Raw genomic sequence first — 16,374 nt, forward strand, 5'->3', positions numbered from 1 at the left:
GCCAAGGGCGTCCTTACTCATTCTTGCCCCCACCCCATTCTTGCCCACCCCACCCCATCCTGACTCTATCCCGCCCCTCCATCCCTTTCACACTGCACCCGTACTCGAGTGGAACTGGCGGGAGTCGGGGACCTGGGTTCCTTTGTAGGAGTTGAAAATCAACGTGTGGTTAAACAAAAGGAGGAGAGTGGACAACCATTCATTCATATGGTAAATATTTATCGAGGTTCTATTTGGTGCCAGACCTGCTGTGGCTGTTCTCAGTCTCCCTGGGGAAGCTGTGAGCCTGCTCTTCAGAGCCTGCCTGATTAGTGGGATGTGTGTGTGTGTGTGTGTGTGTGTGTGTGTGTGTGTGTGTGTGTGTGTGTTGGGGGGAGGGGGGCATGGTGGAAGCGTGCAAGGTGTGAGGTCTGGTTATCCCATTTTTCTCCACTACAAATTCCATGCCCTTTCCTGCTAGTAGTTTGAATGCTGTAGAGGCCAGAGAAGGCTGTTCTGCAGGCACAATCCACAATCCAGTGTTTGATTCTAAGGTCTTCCTTTCCCTCTCTGGGCAAGCGTTTTGCTTGCTTTTGAGATCATGTGTGTACTAAGTAAAGCCATTCTTCAGATTTTGCCTAAACCTTGAAATTGTCTAGGGGTTGTCTATCGCAGGCTCCAGATTGGTCAATAAAGAAGTTTCAGGGACACCAAACTGCACTTCATAAGTCGCATACATCAAAACTCCGTGTGATGCTCCCTGGACCTAGGATGTAGCTTTTCTTCAGGAGACCTATTTTTGGAGCTGTGGTTTGAGGTGGAGGAATTTGTTTCTTTAAAGAGAGCAACTGAAAGTCTCGGTAACTCATCTGCAGAGATAGCTAGCAAAATCAGGAGCCTGAATCCAGAGTAATAGTACTGCAGGTAGGGTGTTTGCCTTGCACATGGCTGTCCCAGGTTCCATCTCCCACATCCCACATCTTCCCCGGAGCCCGCCTGGAGTGAAGCCTGAACATAGAGCCAAGAGTAAGCCCTGAGCTCCACTGGGCGTGGCCCAGAAAACAAAACCTCCAAAATGAGATTTCGCATACTGTAACTAAAGGGCACTTATCCCAGAGGAGTGCCAGAGACATGTACCTCCAAGGAAATTTAAGCACAGAGAGAGCTGATCTATGTTTTCCTAGAAAGAGAAAGATCAAATGACTCAACAGTTCCCACTCCTGCTCAGGAGACCACATGGTACCAGGGATGGAGCCCAGGCTCCTGCCCTCACAGCATGCACTCCAGCCTCCTGAGCTCTCTCTGCTGAGCTATCTCTGTGGCCCTCAGACTTTCACTAGTCTGAGGATATCAGTCCTCAGACTGAGTATGGGAACTCAAGTCCCTGACCTATCACTGTGGCTGTTCATAGCCACCTGGGTCAAGCAACCCAGACACACGTGTCTTACTTAGTGTGTAGAGGTTGAACCATCCAGTAAGGGCAGTTAGATAAGCTAACTTCTCATGCGCCATTATTTCCCGGGCCCATCACCTTCCTGGTGGTCTTAAGTCAGACCCCAAATTCTCCACTCTTCGGGGCCTTGTAACCCAAACTGGATTTTAACCCAGGGGAAAAAAAGGTGCCTTTTCCCTGTTGACCTTACTAATTACTCTGAAGTCCTAACATTTAGCTGATGGCTTCTTGGATCTAAATTACTTGGGACAAACCACTCCTTCTTTAAAAATCATCAGAAAAATGATGCTTCTACTTTCACTGTCTTTGAAGGCCTCTTTTCCATGAGGTAACCTGCAATTTGCTCTATCCATGGATCTAAAGATAGAGAGAGCTACCCAGAGAATAGCCCCCAAGGGCCTCTCAGTCAAGGTGGCACGGAGTCTCCTAGGCAAAAACTTGGTTCTTTGAACGTGATTTGTTTGAAAGGGTTCTTGTAAAAGTTTTGGGTTTGCCTGTTGTTAAGGTAGTTTTGCTAAAATGCTCCCCAGAAAAGTTGAGTTGTAGAAGATAGAAAAATAGGTGGAATAGAGACAAGGGAATTGAAAGAGCTAAAAACACAAAGGAGCAAAATAGAAATAGAGGCAGATGTGGTAACTCAGGAAAGATAGGTGAGGTAAAAGAATTGCAAGGAGACCCGACTTCATATCTCTAAACTTTGTGTTTGTAAAAATGGCTATCCCCAACCCCTCACCAGCATCATTTTTTTTCATCTTTTTCTTAGTCCAAATACTGTTTCTCCTACTTTTTTCCCCCTTTTCTTTCTTTTAGTCCATTTTTGTTCTCCTTTCTTTTTTTCTTCTTTTTCTCCCTTTTTCTTCTTCTCTCTCTCTCTGTCTCTCTCTCTCTGTCTCTCTCTCTGTCTCTCTCTCTCTCTCTCTCTCTCTCTCTCTCTCTCTCTCTCTCTCTCTCTCTCTCTCTCTCTCTCTCATCTTCTTTCTGCTCCTGGGCCACACCAAAGGTTCAGGGATCACTCCTGGCATTGCTCAAAGCGATCTTATGTGGTGTCCAAAATGTAGCTAGGGTCAGCAATATGCAAGACAAACTCTTAACTGCTGTGCTGTCTTTCTCTGCTTTATCCTGTACTCCTTAAAAGTGTTGTGTTGCTAAACTTTGAATTCTGAGGATTTGTCAATTACCCAATATGAGTGTGCAATAAATGTTTATAAAACTTTTAAGGTGAACAGAAAGATAGTACAGTGGGTACGGCACTTGCCTGACACTGAGCAGAGAATTGAGTAAGCCCTGTGCACCAGCAATGTGGTCCAAAGTTGTTGTTAAATTTTTATTGTTGTTGTTGTGTTTTTGTTTTGTTTTAAGAAAAAAAGGGAAGTTGTTATGCTAACAACTAGAATTTCAAAAGACAAATAAAATTCCAGGAAAAAAAACAGGGTCAGGCACCCTCCCTCACACACACCCTTGTGTTTCTAAAGTTTCTAAAGGGTTGAGGGGCCAGGTCGCCATGGAGACATGCTCTCTTGGCCTTCTAGAATGCTTGAGAGGAAGGATCCTGAATGCCCACCCCATCAGAGCAATCTTACTGGCCGTTCAGGAGCTAAATGTATTCCCAAGGCTGATCTCAGAAGCTCTAGACTTTGCTGGAGAAAGTCCACTGTAGCTTGAGAGTAAATGTAGGCACGCCATAGTTGGTAGCCTGATGTCACACATTTAACTGTGTAGGAATATGGGACATGGGCCTCCATATGGGTTCTGCCACCAGGCACGATGCGGTTAGGGCTTTCCCAGAAGCAGAACACCGTCATCTTAGCTTAGGGGAAGGGATCCCTAATCTTTGATCACTCTAAGTTTTCTTGCCTGGGCTCTTTGGCTAATGCCCAGGACCTAATCAAACTTTCTCAAACCTTTTCATTTATCCTGGTTTCCTTGCCCTTACACTGTTTCCGTTGTAGCTGCTGGTGTGTAATTGACTTTTCTCCCAGAGTGCCACCTCTGCTAGAGCTCAAATCCTCTCAGGAGCCTGGGAGAGCCCTCGGGAAGATATAACACTAGGATCAACATGGAAAGTATCATGTTAAGTGAAAAGAGTCAGAAAGAGAGAGACAGACATAAAAAGATTGCACTCATTTGTGGAATATAAAATAACAGAATAGGAGATTGACACTCAAGAATAGTAGAGATAAGTACCAGGAGGATTACTCCACAGTTTAGAAGCTGGCCTCACATGCTGGGGGAGAAGGAAGTCCAGATATAGAAGGGACCACCAAGTAAAGGGTGCTAGGGATGGAAGACACATGCTGAAGGTAGACTATAGACCAAACATGATGGCCACTTAATACCTCTATTGCAAACCACAACACCCAAAATAAGAGAGAAAGCAAAAGGGAATGCCCCACCACAGAGGTGGGGGGGTGGGGGTGGGGGTGACGGGGTGGTAGTGGTGGGAGGGATGCTGGGACCGTTGGTGGTGGAAAATGGGCACTGGTGGAAGGATGGATATCCTACCATTGTATGACTGAAATGCAAGCATGGAAGTTTTGTAAGTCTGTAACTGTACCTCACGGTGATTCACTAATAATAATAATTAAAAAAAAAAAAGATATAGCACTAGGTTTGGAGTTGTGTGCGCCTGTAAACGATGTGTCTAGGAGCTGGCTGTGACTGGTAGAACACGTGCCTTTTATGCAGGAGACCTGGGTATAATCACTAATAACACACACACACACACACACACACACACACAGAGGTTTTTAATTAAAAATGAAGATGTAGTCAGGGGGCAGGGGCCTCGGGCACATTGGTAGCGTAGAGATGTGGTGTACATATAGATCTAAACTACAGAACCAGCAATACTGCAAGCCTGAGAACCAAACTGCAGCAACCAAACTTAAGAATATATTTGTCAAGGGGGCCGGCTGGGGGTAAGGGGGAGCCTGGGACATAGCAGGTAGCCGGCACTGGTGGTGGGGATGTTGTAGGAACATTGTATACCCAAAACTCATAACTATGTAAATTACAATGCCTTATATTTTAAATGTTACGTGAATTTTTAAAATAATAAAGATGTAATTGGTCAATTAGGCTCTTGGCAGTAGCAAGTCTTTCATTTAAATGGCATTGATGTAGTCTGAAGGGCACAGGCAGCATAGGGATTGGGCTCCTGCTCCTCATCAAGACCAGCAACAAACTCCAAGGATGCTTCCATCCCTGTTTTCCTTTTTTTTGGGGTGGGGGTAGCTCCCTACCGTACCATGCTTGGGCCATGCCTGGTATTGCCCGGGGAGGCTTATTCCCATCTCAGTGCTTTGATTTCTTATGCCCAGGGTCACTCTCAGTGATGATCTGAGGACCAGGCCAGGGATTGAGGGCAGTGCCCCCTGCATGCAAAGCATTGGCTATCTCCCACCCTTCTGATCCCCAATCTTTGGCTTTTTTTGTTCTGTCTCCCACATACTTGACATTCTTCCATCTTGACAAATGTTTCTCTTGACCCTTGTTAACCTCCTGGTTCTGGGTTTACTTCTTGACTTCCTCTCCCTGTCAAATATATTGCGTTAGTTAGTGGTAGAGGGAAAATCTGGTTCCTTTCTACTCATTCCCTCCTAGACTCAGGAATTCAGGTTTCCAGCCCCACCAGGCCCTCGGCATTGCTCACTGAAGGGGTCCATTCATGTGTTTGTGTCCCTCAGCCTCTCATCACGGTGAATGGGAAAGCGGCTTCTTTGGGAATTCTCTTTGCTTGGGACTACAGGATATTTTCTGTCACGTAAAGATTTTTTAGAAAGAACTCTATAAAGGGCTAATTATTTCCTTCTAGGATCTGTTTGCAGTAAATAAGTGCTACCAAGTGAACCATTGAAATGATATAGACAAGCTGAACAGAAGTTGCTTAGGACCATATTTAGTCTTAACTGTTTTCTATATTTAAACTTCTAAGCATTTTTTGTTTATATTTATATTACTTTTTTAAGATGCATTGTTTGGAAACTCATGTCAGTTCCCTTTCCCACTGAGTTTTTATTTTTTAATTTAAAAAATTTACCTATTTATATGGGGGTGGGGGGTGTAGTGGTGAGCCACACCTGACAGTGCCCAGGGAACCATATGTGGTGCCAAGGATTCAAATTCAAACTTTTGTTCACTGAGTTTTATTTTGTCAGAACTGAATTAAGTCTTCACTTCAGGCACTCAGTTGTCTCTGAGTGTTCCCAGGATAGGAAACATTCTGCCTTTCTTTTTTTTTTTGGGGGGGGGGGGCAGGTCATACCTGGAGATGCACAGGGGTTACTCCTGGCTCTGCACTCAGGAATTACTCCTGGAGGTGCTCAGGGGACCATATGGGATGCTGGGATTCAAACCTGGGTCGGCTGCATGCAAGGCAAATGCCCTACCCACTGTGCTATCACTCCAGCCCCACATTCTGCCTTTCAAACCAGGGCCATCCCTGAGAGCTAACTACAACTTATTCACCTGCATGAACTTCTTTTGTATTTTTAATCTAAAAACCCACCTTGCTCTTCTTCAGGAGTTGAGAAATCAAAGCTTCTCAGAAAGTCAAGACTTTTACATTCTTGGGCATTTTCAGATTTCTAAATAGTTCTGATTTAATTTCCTTAGTTATTTCTCTCTAACTATCGGAGAGAATACTCAAGAGCTTGAGGTTGTGACTAACTTTGGAGTATGAAAACTATATAGTCTTTAAAGGAAAAATGAGCCCTTAAACTTTCTGTACAAATAAGACCTGAGCTGGCTTGCAAGAGTCAATTACACTTACTTTTCCCCTGTAAGTCTGGAATATTGGTTGAAGTTACCTTTATCAAATAAAATGGGGGCCAGAGAGGTAGTATGGGGGTTAGCATTTGCCATGCATGTAACTAACCCTAGCTTGATCTCCAGCACTAATATGGTCTCTCAGCACTGCCAGGAGTAATCCCTGAACAAGAACCCTGAATAACCCCTGGGCTGGGATGGGGAGAAGGGGGTGTAGGAGAGGAAGGAAAGAAGGAAAGGAAGGAAGGAAGGAAGGAAGGAAGGAAGGAAGGAAGGAAGGAAGGAAGGAAGGAAGGAAGGAAGGAAGGAAGGAAGGAGGAGGAGGGAGGGAGGGGGAGACAGAAAGAAAGAAAGAAAGAAAGAAAGAAAGAAAGAAAGAAAGAAAGAAAGAAAGAAAGAAGAAAGAAAGAAAGAAAGAAAGAAAGGAAGGAAGGAAGGAAGGAAGGAAGGAAGGAAGGAAGAAAGAAAGAAAGAAAGAAAGAAAGAAAGAAAGAAAGAAAGAAAGAAAGAGGGAGGGAGGAGAGGGGAGGGAGGGAGGAAGGGAGGGAGGGAGGGAGGGAAGGGGGGAGGGAGGGAGGGAGGGAGGGAGGGAGGGAGGGAGGGAAGAAGACTCAGAGAGAAAAGAGGAAAAGTAGAAAACTGTTCCTCATATTTCTGTTTTCTTGTCATCATAGGTCTAGCTGCTATTTTGCTTTCAATAAATAATAAGAACAAAAAATGCACACTCCTAATAATTAAAGATAAAGATAAATAAGAGAAAAATCTCACCTTTATGATTTTGGCCAAGCCACACTCTTTGCATGGTTTTGTTGAAAGAGAAGCAGGAAAATTACAGGAAACAGTAAAGAAAAAGATGTGTCTCTAAAAAGGTTTCTCCTTGTTTCAAAACTTAGAAATAAAGCTGCAGGAGTTGACACAGGGCAGTTAAGCCAAAGGACATGTTCAAGGTCATGTCATCTGAAGTCTCCTACTGAGCTAGCTGAGGATAATCCCCAGTGATAACAGCTAGCAGTCATTGAAGATTTTCTCTGCACCAGGCAGGGGCTCTTTGTGCAGTATTTTATTTTATCTTGCACCATAGATTCCCCTATTCACCTCTTTTTACAAGTGGAGGGAAACTATGGAAGGGGAGCCAGTGAATGGCAGAATTCAGGCTGAAAACAAGGCAGAGGCCATACTCATGTGTTAACTACCATCATCTTTCTCAGGGGCGGGGATGTGTGGGGGGAGGTGAATGAGGGCAGTGCGTGTCTAGGTTCACTGAGCATGCTGCATCATTTAAACTGTAGGCAAGTTCTACTGGCTGCAGAGCAGGGCTGACACTCAGGGTAGAATTAAACTTTGCCCTTACCACAGTTAGACAACTCTGGGCTCTAAGCAAACAGTATCCCCAAGATACAAGGACTGGACTGAACATCTGTTATTAAATGTTAGAGCAGGAAATAGAATTTCTGTGCCATCTGCAGATAAGTTGCATTTGCTTCATGTGTTTGTTTTCAACGGGACTTGATGCTAGATCCATAAAATCTGTACTTCAGTTAGAGGGCATTTTCACAGGGGGGAAAATATGACAAAATGGAAGAATTAAGAAATCAAGCTGGGGCTGGATCGATAGCACAGCGGGTAGGGCATTAGCCTTGCACGCAGCCGACCTGTGTTTGATTCCCAGCATCCCATATGGTCCCCTGAGCACCACCAGGGATAATTCCTGAGTGCAGAGCCAGGAGTGTGCATTGCCGGGTATGACCCAAAAAGCAAAAGAAATCAAGCTGCAATTAGGTACAAAGAATCTGATAGTTTTTGTTTGGGTAAAAGAAATTAAACTTTCCTTATCCCTGTTTCCTACAATGTAATGATGCTTCAGAAAGCAAAGCACAGAACCATGTGAGTTGAGCATAAGCGAGTTCACATCAACACCACTGATGTTAACCGTTTGACTGCCTACAGGGAGCATATAAAATGTGTTCAGCAGCCAGGAAGAAGACCCAAAGTGCAGAGGTGCATGATTTGCATGTAGGATCCCCAGGCTCGGTACCTGTGACTCCAAGATAGCCAGAACACCCCACCAGCACCATCAACCTTGACGTCCCCCTGCACTTCCACCAAAACATTAAAAAGAAAAGAAAAACTGTACTCCAGATATTGAATCTTGAGTGTCTACTGGAACAAAGGCAAGGTTCTGCCAACATATCTGTTCTGTTTTCTTCCCCTGGCTCTACAGAGAACAGATTTATCTTGGAATGGGCAGCATTACATTTAACATCGGATCTCTCTGTGTTTCCAGGTCAAGCAGGAACACATATGCTCCCTATTGAGGAAAATAAACTGCAATGTATTTTTAGCATCTGCTGCAAGTACTTGCAGCCGAAGAAATTCTGCAGGATCCAGGCTGTGAGGCAAAGTCACCTAGATCTCCAGAACTTGCCCTGGGGGTCCGTAAGTAGCAGAAGCCCTAAGCCCCCCAGCCCCCTCTATCCCACATTAATCTCAATCCCCTTCTTCATATTGGCCTCTCTATGGAAGAAAAGAAAATCATTCCTATGAAAGAAAAATAGAAACCATCTGTGAAAGAGTTATGACAAACGAAGCTAACTATAGCCCATTTGGCACTTTGGATGAAGCCTGGCCAGGCGGAGAGAATGGACTGGAAGGGGAGCAGAGACATAGGCCCACCTACTGCCTTTTGGGCTGACACTGAGGGAATGGCTTGGACAGCAGCTCCTCTCTGGCCCATTTTTGCAAAAGGTGGACTAAGCACTGCTTTGGGGGACCTGGCCTCTCTATCACCTAATGAACCCAGTCCCCCAGGGCATTTGGCCTCCTGCCCCTTCCTCCTAGTGCCATGTGTAGAACCCAGCTGGCTGCAGCCCAGCAGGATGAATTTTAATTCCTCTTTGTCTGAAATGAAAAGTCTGTTCCTGAGAGTCAGTGACAGCAAGACCAATTATTTAAGACCCCCCACCTCTCTCTCTCCATCTTTCTCTCTCTGCATTGTTTGAACCAATATGTCCCATGGTTAAAAACAAACAGACTGCATGCTAGCTTTAAAAAAAAAAATTCAGCGGGCCATTACATGCTCTTTTTGAAACAATGCATTTCTCAAATGGTCGGAGACAGCGATGGCCCAGGGTCCCATAGCACTCTGTAGCATTGAAATGTGGAATGCTACCAAAGAACTGACTGTTTGTCGGGTTATTGCTATCATAAAGTTCTGTATTTATTTATTAAAAGATGAAAAATCCAAAGAGATTGTTCCTGGTTGTACCTGGTACTTTATTACTATGTAGAATAAAAGTTTCTCTTTTGTTTTCTATAGAAAAGCACAGTGAAATCGAAGTCCCTACCTACTTTTTTGGCCTGCAAAATGATGAGATGCCTTGAAATAATGCCATGAAAATAGGCCTCAAAGTGAGTCTAACCCAAACTAAATAACAAATATTTAAGTAAGGCCTTGTGCAGAGTGCTTACAGGTATCAGGACAGGAATCCAAGAAGGTGTCTGTTTCCGTCTTATTCATCAAAAAGTGAAAATAAAACATTTATCCACTCTATTTTGTTGTTGTTGTTGTTGTTGTTTGTTTGGGGGCCATGTGTGGCAGTGCTCAGGGATTACTGCTGGATCTATGTTCATGGACGACTCCTGATAGGCCTTGGGAGGGGGTCAAACCCAGACTGACCATGTCCAGAATAAGATCTATAACCTGCCATACTATCTCTCTGGGCCCAGCCTTTGATTAAGCCAACCTGTAAACAGTTGTTCTCATAAAGTTAAAATTGGCTGCTATTTCAAAATTCTTAGCTTGGATTTGTTGAGAATTGAGCAAACTCCTGAGTTTTGTGCTCTTATTCCCAACTTAAGAATCCAAAAGGAACTCAGTTCTGGTATATCCCTTCCTGAGAGTTACGTCAGCCAGGAAGGACTGTCCTTGTTGCCAAAGAAGACACAGCAGACACTCTTCGTCACAAACTATCATCTCTCCACATGATTTCTCCACTCATAGGCCTTTTGATACACTTTTTTTTTGATAAATACAATATCTTCAGTTATTTAAAACAATTTGACAAAACCAGAGAAATAAACCAGTGGGCAGAATGCATTCTGGAGGCCTAGGTTTGATTGCCTGCATGGCATGGTTCCCCAGGTACCCAGCTGGCTGACTCAACTGGCCACTTGGCACTAAAGTCAACTCTGTCAAGGCAAGCATATTAATGTCTATACTACCTCTTTGGCTCTGGAATTTACATGTTTAAAACTGAGTATTAAGTGACTATATTCAGAGTTTGAGTTTGTTCTAGTACAGAACATTAAATTAATTTTATTTGACTTTCTAAATAAAAATATTATTTTTTTATTTATCATTGAGGCCCCCTAGCAGTGATCAGGAAGTCAAGGGGTCAACTGGTCCAGCAATTCAATCAAGAGAATGCAGTGCTGGCCAGGACCCTGTAGTGCTGGGGACCAGCAGGGCCACCCAATGGTGTTTGGGTGTCTACAGGGCTGTTCCAGTGATGGTTGGGGGACCACTGTGTCATCCTGGGAATTTGAATCAGGGTCAGCTGCATGTAAGACAGGCACCTTAACCCCTAGATTTTTTCTGTAATCACTAAATAAGTTTTAAAAATAAGTTTAACATTGTACTAGTTAAATGGAAATAGTCCTTAAGGTTATGTAGCACTGTTGCACTGTCACAGTGTCATCTTGTTGTTCATCAATTTTGATCAAGAGGGCACCAGTAACATCTCTGTTGTGAGACTTGTTACTGTTTTTGGCATATGGAATACGCCACTGGTAGCTTGCCAGGCTCTGCCGTGCAGGCGGGATACTCTCAGTAGCTTGCTGGGCTCTCAGAGAGGGATGGAGGAATCGAACCAGGGTCAGCTGCATGCAAGGCAAACACCCTACCTGCTGTGCTAAGAGCAGGAGACAGAGATAAAGACAGAGACAGAGAGAGAAGAGAAGGTTGAGTGCATGTCTTAGATATCCAACATTTTAGTTTCCTGCCTAGTGTTCTCAAGTCTGTAGAACTTTTCCTGCTTTAAAGACTTTTGGCAAATTCATCATCTTTGCCAGAGCACCCTTGAACCGCTAAGGGAAACTCATAGTGAGGAAAGACTTATTTGGAAGTGTGCTTGCAAGCTATGGGCCTTGTTGATCAAAGAGTTCGATGATACAGTTGGAGTGAGAAGAGTAGCCCTGGGCTCAAAGGAGAGCTAGTTAAGGTGTGAATTGATCTGGCAACCCTAAAATGGTGTGCAAGGAGCCCACAAGTGTGGAGAGGAGAGGCTGCAGGCCAAGGTTCCTACCAACAGCCGACAGAGAAAAGAATCTGAGGCCAGAGTGATAGTACAGCAGGTAGGGCCTTGCACAAGACCAACCCAGATTCAGTCAATCCGTGGCACCCCATAAGGTCTCCCAAGCACAACCAGGAGTGATCCCTAGGCATAGAGCCAGGAGTAAGCTCTGAGCACTGATGGTTGTGTGAAAAAAAAAAAAAAGCAAAGACTCCAGGCAAGGAGGTATAGAAACCTCTCCAACTCTAGCTGGCCCTCCAACACTGCTCAAAGACTATCTAAAACAGAAGTTCCCAAACACACCTGGCCTATTGCCCCCTTTTCAGGAAAAGAAAAATTACTGATTCCCTCCCCACCCAGAAATCTATCTTCTTTCAGTGTGCAAACAGAAAAACCAGGAAGTGCCTCCCAATTGCACCTGAGCCTACAATCCCATCCTGGTGGTGGGAAGTGGGGGGACAGGTGGGGGGTGAAGTCTAAGACGATAGTGTTGCCCACTGTAAGGAACACTGATGTAAAAGCATCTATAGAGCTTAGGAAATAGCACAAGGTCTCGGGTCCATGTTTTGCATGCAGAAGGCCTCAGTTCAATCCCCACCATTACAATGTACCTGAACAAGAAGTGGGGCCTTTTACAGCCCGTGTCTCTGGGTGTAGTCCCCACCTCCCGAAAAATATTTTAATAAATAAAAGCACTAAAAAAGGCACAAATCAATACCACCAGATTCTGAACTGCAGCCATTTTTGAAACTAAAATTAGTGTGTTTATTGAAAAGACGTAAAACCTTGACAGTTTGAATAGGAATAATTAGAAGTCACTAAAGGTGCTATGGGTGTTAACTCCAAAATCCAGCCTTGCTCTCTCTGAAAACCTTCCATATTTGCACTTTCATATCACCTCACTAGATAAAAGCAGTATGGCCTGGCCAGCAACACACACATACACACATACACACACACACATACACACACACACACATACACACACACATTAAGCAGCCTAGTTAAATCAACTTAAGTACACAGGCTTTTTTTCTATGTCAATGCAGGTTACATTTGAAGAAAAATAGTCACTAAAGAAAATGATGGGGAAATATTTTAAATACATATGAGTTTATATATATTCAAAACATGTAAGAAATTGCCTCAAATCACATTGCAGACAATGACTCCCTAATAGAAAAGAGGCCAAAAAAGCAGTTCACATGAAAAGAAATACAAACGGATAATAAATATATTAACATAAGATCAATTAAAACTAAATTAAATTTTAAAAGCAATTAAAATAATGCAAATTAAACAAATATAATATATTTGGCCAATCCATTTGGCATCAATTTTTGAAAACTGAAGAGAGTAGGGGAAAGGATCCTTCAAGTAAAACAGCTAGATATGTATTGTGCAACTTTGTGTAAAGTATTAAAATAATATGCAGTAGGAGCCTAAGTAAATATTGAAGTTCAGGAAATTGTACTACAGAAATAGCAATGTTCTCAAATATTCATTTACAAGAATATGCAGTGAGGGAAACTGTCAACACCCCTATTTCTAAGAGTAGAGTAACACTTAAATAAACATTGATGTTACAAATTATTTTCTAAGAAAAGTTAATAACTTAATACTACTATGTTGAAATAGCAGCTGCAAAGGTAAAGATACAATTCTTCATATAAAGGACATGATTACATTTGTGTTAAAAATATATAAACACTTATGTATGTTTATATATGAATATGTATACATGAAGGACATGTGTTTGTGTGCATCTATGTACCCTAAAAGGAAAGCTTTCACATCAAATTCTCTGTAGTTATGTCTCTCCTGGACAGAATTACAAATACTTAATTTTCTTCCTTTCTATTTTACAAATTTTCTAAAAGAAGCATTATCTTTTTTTTATGGAGATGAAGGCAATTTTCCCCCCTTTTTTATTGATTCATTGTGAGGTACAGTAACAGAGCTTTCATATTTGAACTATGATCATACAATCATCAAACACCCATCCCTTCACCAGTCACGTTTTCCACCACCAAAGTTCCCAGTATCCCACCCCCACCCCATCCCACACCTACCCCTGACTGTGTGGCAGACTTTGCACAATACTCTCTTTCTCTATTTTGGTAACCTTCAATATTTGAGCCCAGTCCCACCACCACTCATACCTGCTGAAAATGCAATGCTAGACAATGTGTTTTGTATTGCTTGTTATCGGTAAAATATAATGTACGACCACAAGAGCGGCCGTGTGCTCTAGGAATTCTAAAATTTTAATAATTAGGGTCTGGAGAGATCTCTGCAGCAAGTTGCTCAGGTCCAAGATTCATTTGTGTGTCTCTGGATCATGGCCGTGTGGGAGCTTAAGTAGACAGTGATCGTGTGTGGGCATCATCCCAGAGTTCCATGGGGGTGGTGGGGGGAAGGAGAAGAGCCATTATCAATACCATAAGAATCACTGTTACCCCATTGCTCATCAATTTGTTTCAGCGGGCACCAGTAACGTCTCCATTGTGAGACTTGTTACTGTTTTTGGAATATCAGATACGCCACAGGTAGCTTGCCAGTCTCTGCCGTGTGGGCAAGATACTCTAGGTATCTTGCCGAGCTCTCCGAGAGGGGCGAAGGTATCAAACCTGGGTCGGCTGTGTGCAAGGCAAACACCCTACCTGCTGTGCTATCACTCCAGCCCACCATAAGAATAAGTATATTTTAAAGCAATGTCATACCCAAAAAGACATACAGTTTATTCAGGCAATCACAGAAAGCATTTTCTCTATTTTTCAACTTGTGATTTGTTTGAGAACAAATATGTTCACAAGTAAATCCCCCTTTTCTTGGAATATCCATCCAAGCTTTCTTCTTAGCCTTCACAATCCAGCATGTGCACTTCCTCCAACTTAATTACACAAGACTCATAAAATGGGGGGAAGGGATGGAGTTAGATATATTTCAACAATGTCATAAATACAACTGCTTAGTATTACAATTCAAAACAGTTCCAGAAATCTTGCTCTGACTATTGAAAAAAAAAATGAAGTGAATGACATTCTGAAAAATATACTTTTTCTTAATTAAAATTCTGCTTGGTGGTTTTTTGCTTTTTGGTACCACATTTCTCTACTTTGTCCTCCTTGAAATGCAGAGCTGGTTATTTCGAGCATTGACAAACATGTGAAGGGCCAAAGGTAACAGTAGACACTGGAGAGCACCGAGGTTAAGGTTCACACCCGGCTGTTTCCAAGTTTAGTTTGTTCCCCAGCACCACATAAGGTCCACTGGGTATCACCAGGTGTAGTGCAGAGGCCCTAAGCACCTCTGGGTGTGGGTTAGTAATGCCTGGAACTATAGGGCCTGAGCAGAACCACATCCTCTGGACCTTGTAGTGAATAGCTACAATAGCTCTTGGTTGGCTAAGAATTGTCAGAAGACCTCCTGGGCACCATCTGGTAGCCCCCCTTCTACCTTCCCCAAACCCAACAAAGTCAGCACAAATAGGGAGATCAAAGTTCCCAAAGGAGAACTGGGAATGAAAGACTAAGCTAGGAGACCTGTGTCAAGCTTCAGTTACCTCCATTGGCCTTTGAAGGGGGTCAGTGCTCAATGTCTTCTCCACATTCATTTGATTATACTACCAAGAGAACAGTCAGGGCAAACTGGAGGCCACTGTAAACTTTCACATTAATTATCTAAGATGAACTCTGACTTAGACAGTTCATGATCAAGTGATAGTTAAAAGCAACCAGAGTGAATTCTCCACCCTACTTAACTCTGTAGCTGTGTGTGTGAATCACATAGTTATTGTGACTCTCAATTCTACCAAGACAAATCACATCAGATATTTAACTTGGAGTCTAACTATGGGCTTCAGAAAATCTGTGAACTTGAGAAATTATAAGCAAAATTTACATGTATTTTGCTCTAGAGGAGATCCACAGCTCTCGTGCAAATTTTAATTTACAATTCCAAAGAGTGCAGCTGTATTAAATGATAAAATGCTTAAATTCCATTAAATATTAATAAGAAGAATATTCTATGATTCCCCACCTATACACATTTTAGGGTTTTTTGGGGTGGTTCACACCTGGCAATACAGAGGGGTTACTCCTGGCCCTGCACTCAGGAATTACCTCTGGCGGTGCTCAGGAAACCATATGGGATGCTGGGAATCGAAATCGGGTCAGCCGAGTGCAAGGCAAACACACTACCTGCTGTGCTATTGCTCCAGCCCTATACACATTTTGAAATACATTCTTGCCTGATTAGAGAATTTTTTTTCCATGTTAGGGTCACTCAATCTTCAAACAAGTAGGATCAGGTTCCAACTTGAATGAATAAGAATCCCTTTCTCATCTATAAGAAATCTTTCTTCCTTCCTTCCTTCCTTCCTTTCTTTCTTTCTTTCTTTCTTTCTTTCTTTCTTTCTTTCTTTCTTTCTTTCTTTCTTTCTTTCTTTCTTTCTTTCTTTCTTTCTTTCTTTCTTTCTTTCTTCCTTCCTTCCTTCCTCCTCCTTCCTTCCTTCCTTCCTTCCTTCCTTCCTTCCTTCCTTCCTTCCTTCCTTCCTTCCTTCCTTCCTTCCTTCCTTCCTTCCTTCCTTCCTTCCTTCCTTCCTTCCCTTCCTTCTTTCTTTCTTTCTTTCTTTCTTTCTTTCTTTCTTTCTTTCTTTCTTTCTTTCTTTCTTTCTTTCTTTCTTTCTTCTTTTTGCTTTTCGGGTCACACTCGGTGATGCTCAGGGGTGTTTGATCATTGTGAGATTGTAACCCAAACATGAAAGCTTGTAACTATCTCACAGTGATTCAATAAAATTTTAAAATCTTTTAAAAAAGAAATTTTTCTAGGAAAAAAATTTATATGCATACAGAGAAGTGCCAAATTAGTCAACTATTATAT

The sequence above is a fragment of the Sorex araneus genome, chromosome 1, assembly GCF_027595985.1.
Source record: "Sorex araneus isolate mSorAra2 chromosome 1, mSorAra2.pri, whole genome shotgun sequence".
Classification (NCBI taxonomy): Eukaryota; Metazoa; Chordata; class Mammalia; order Eulipotyphla; family Soricidae; genus Sorex; species Sorex araneus.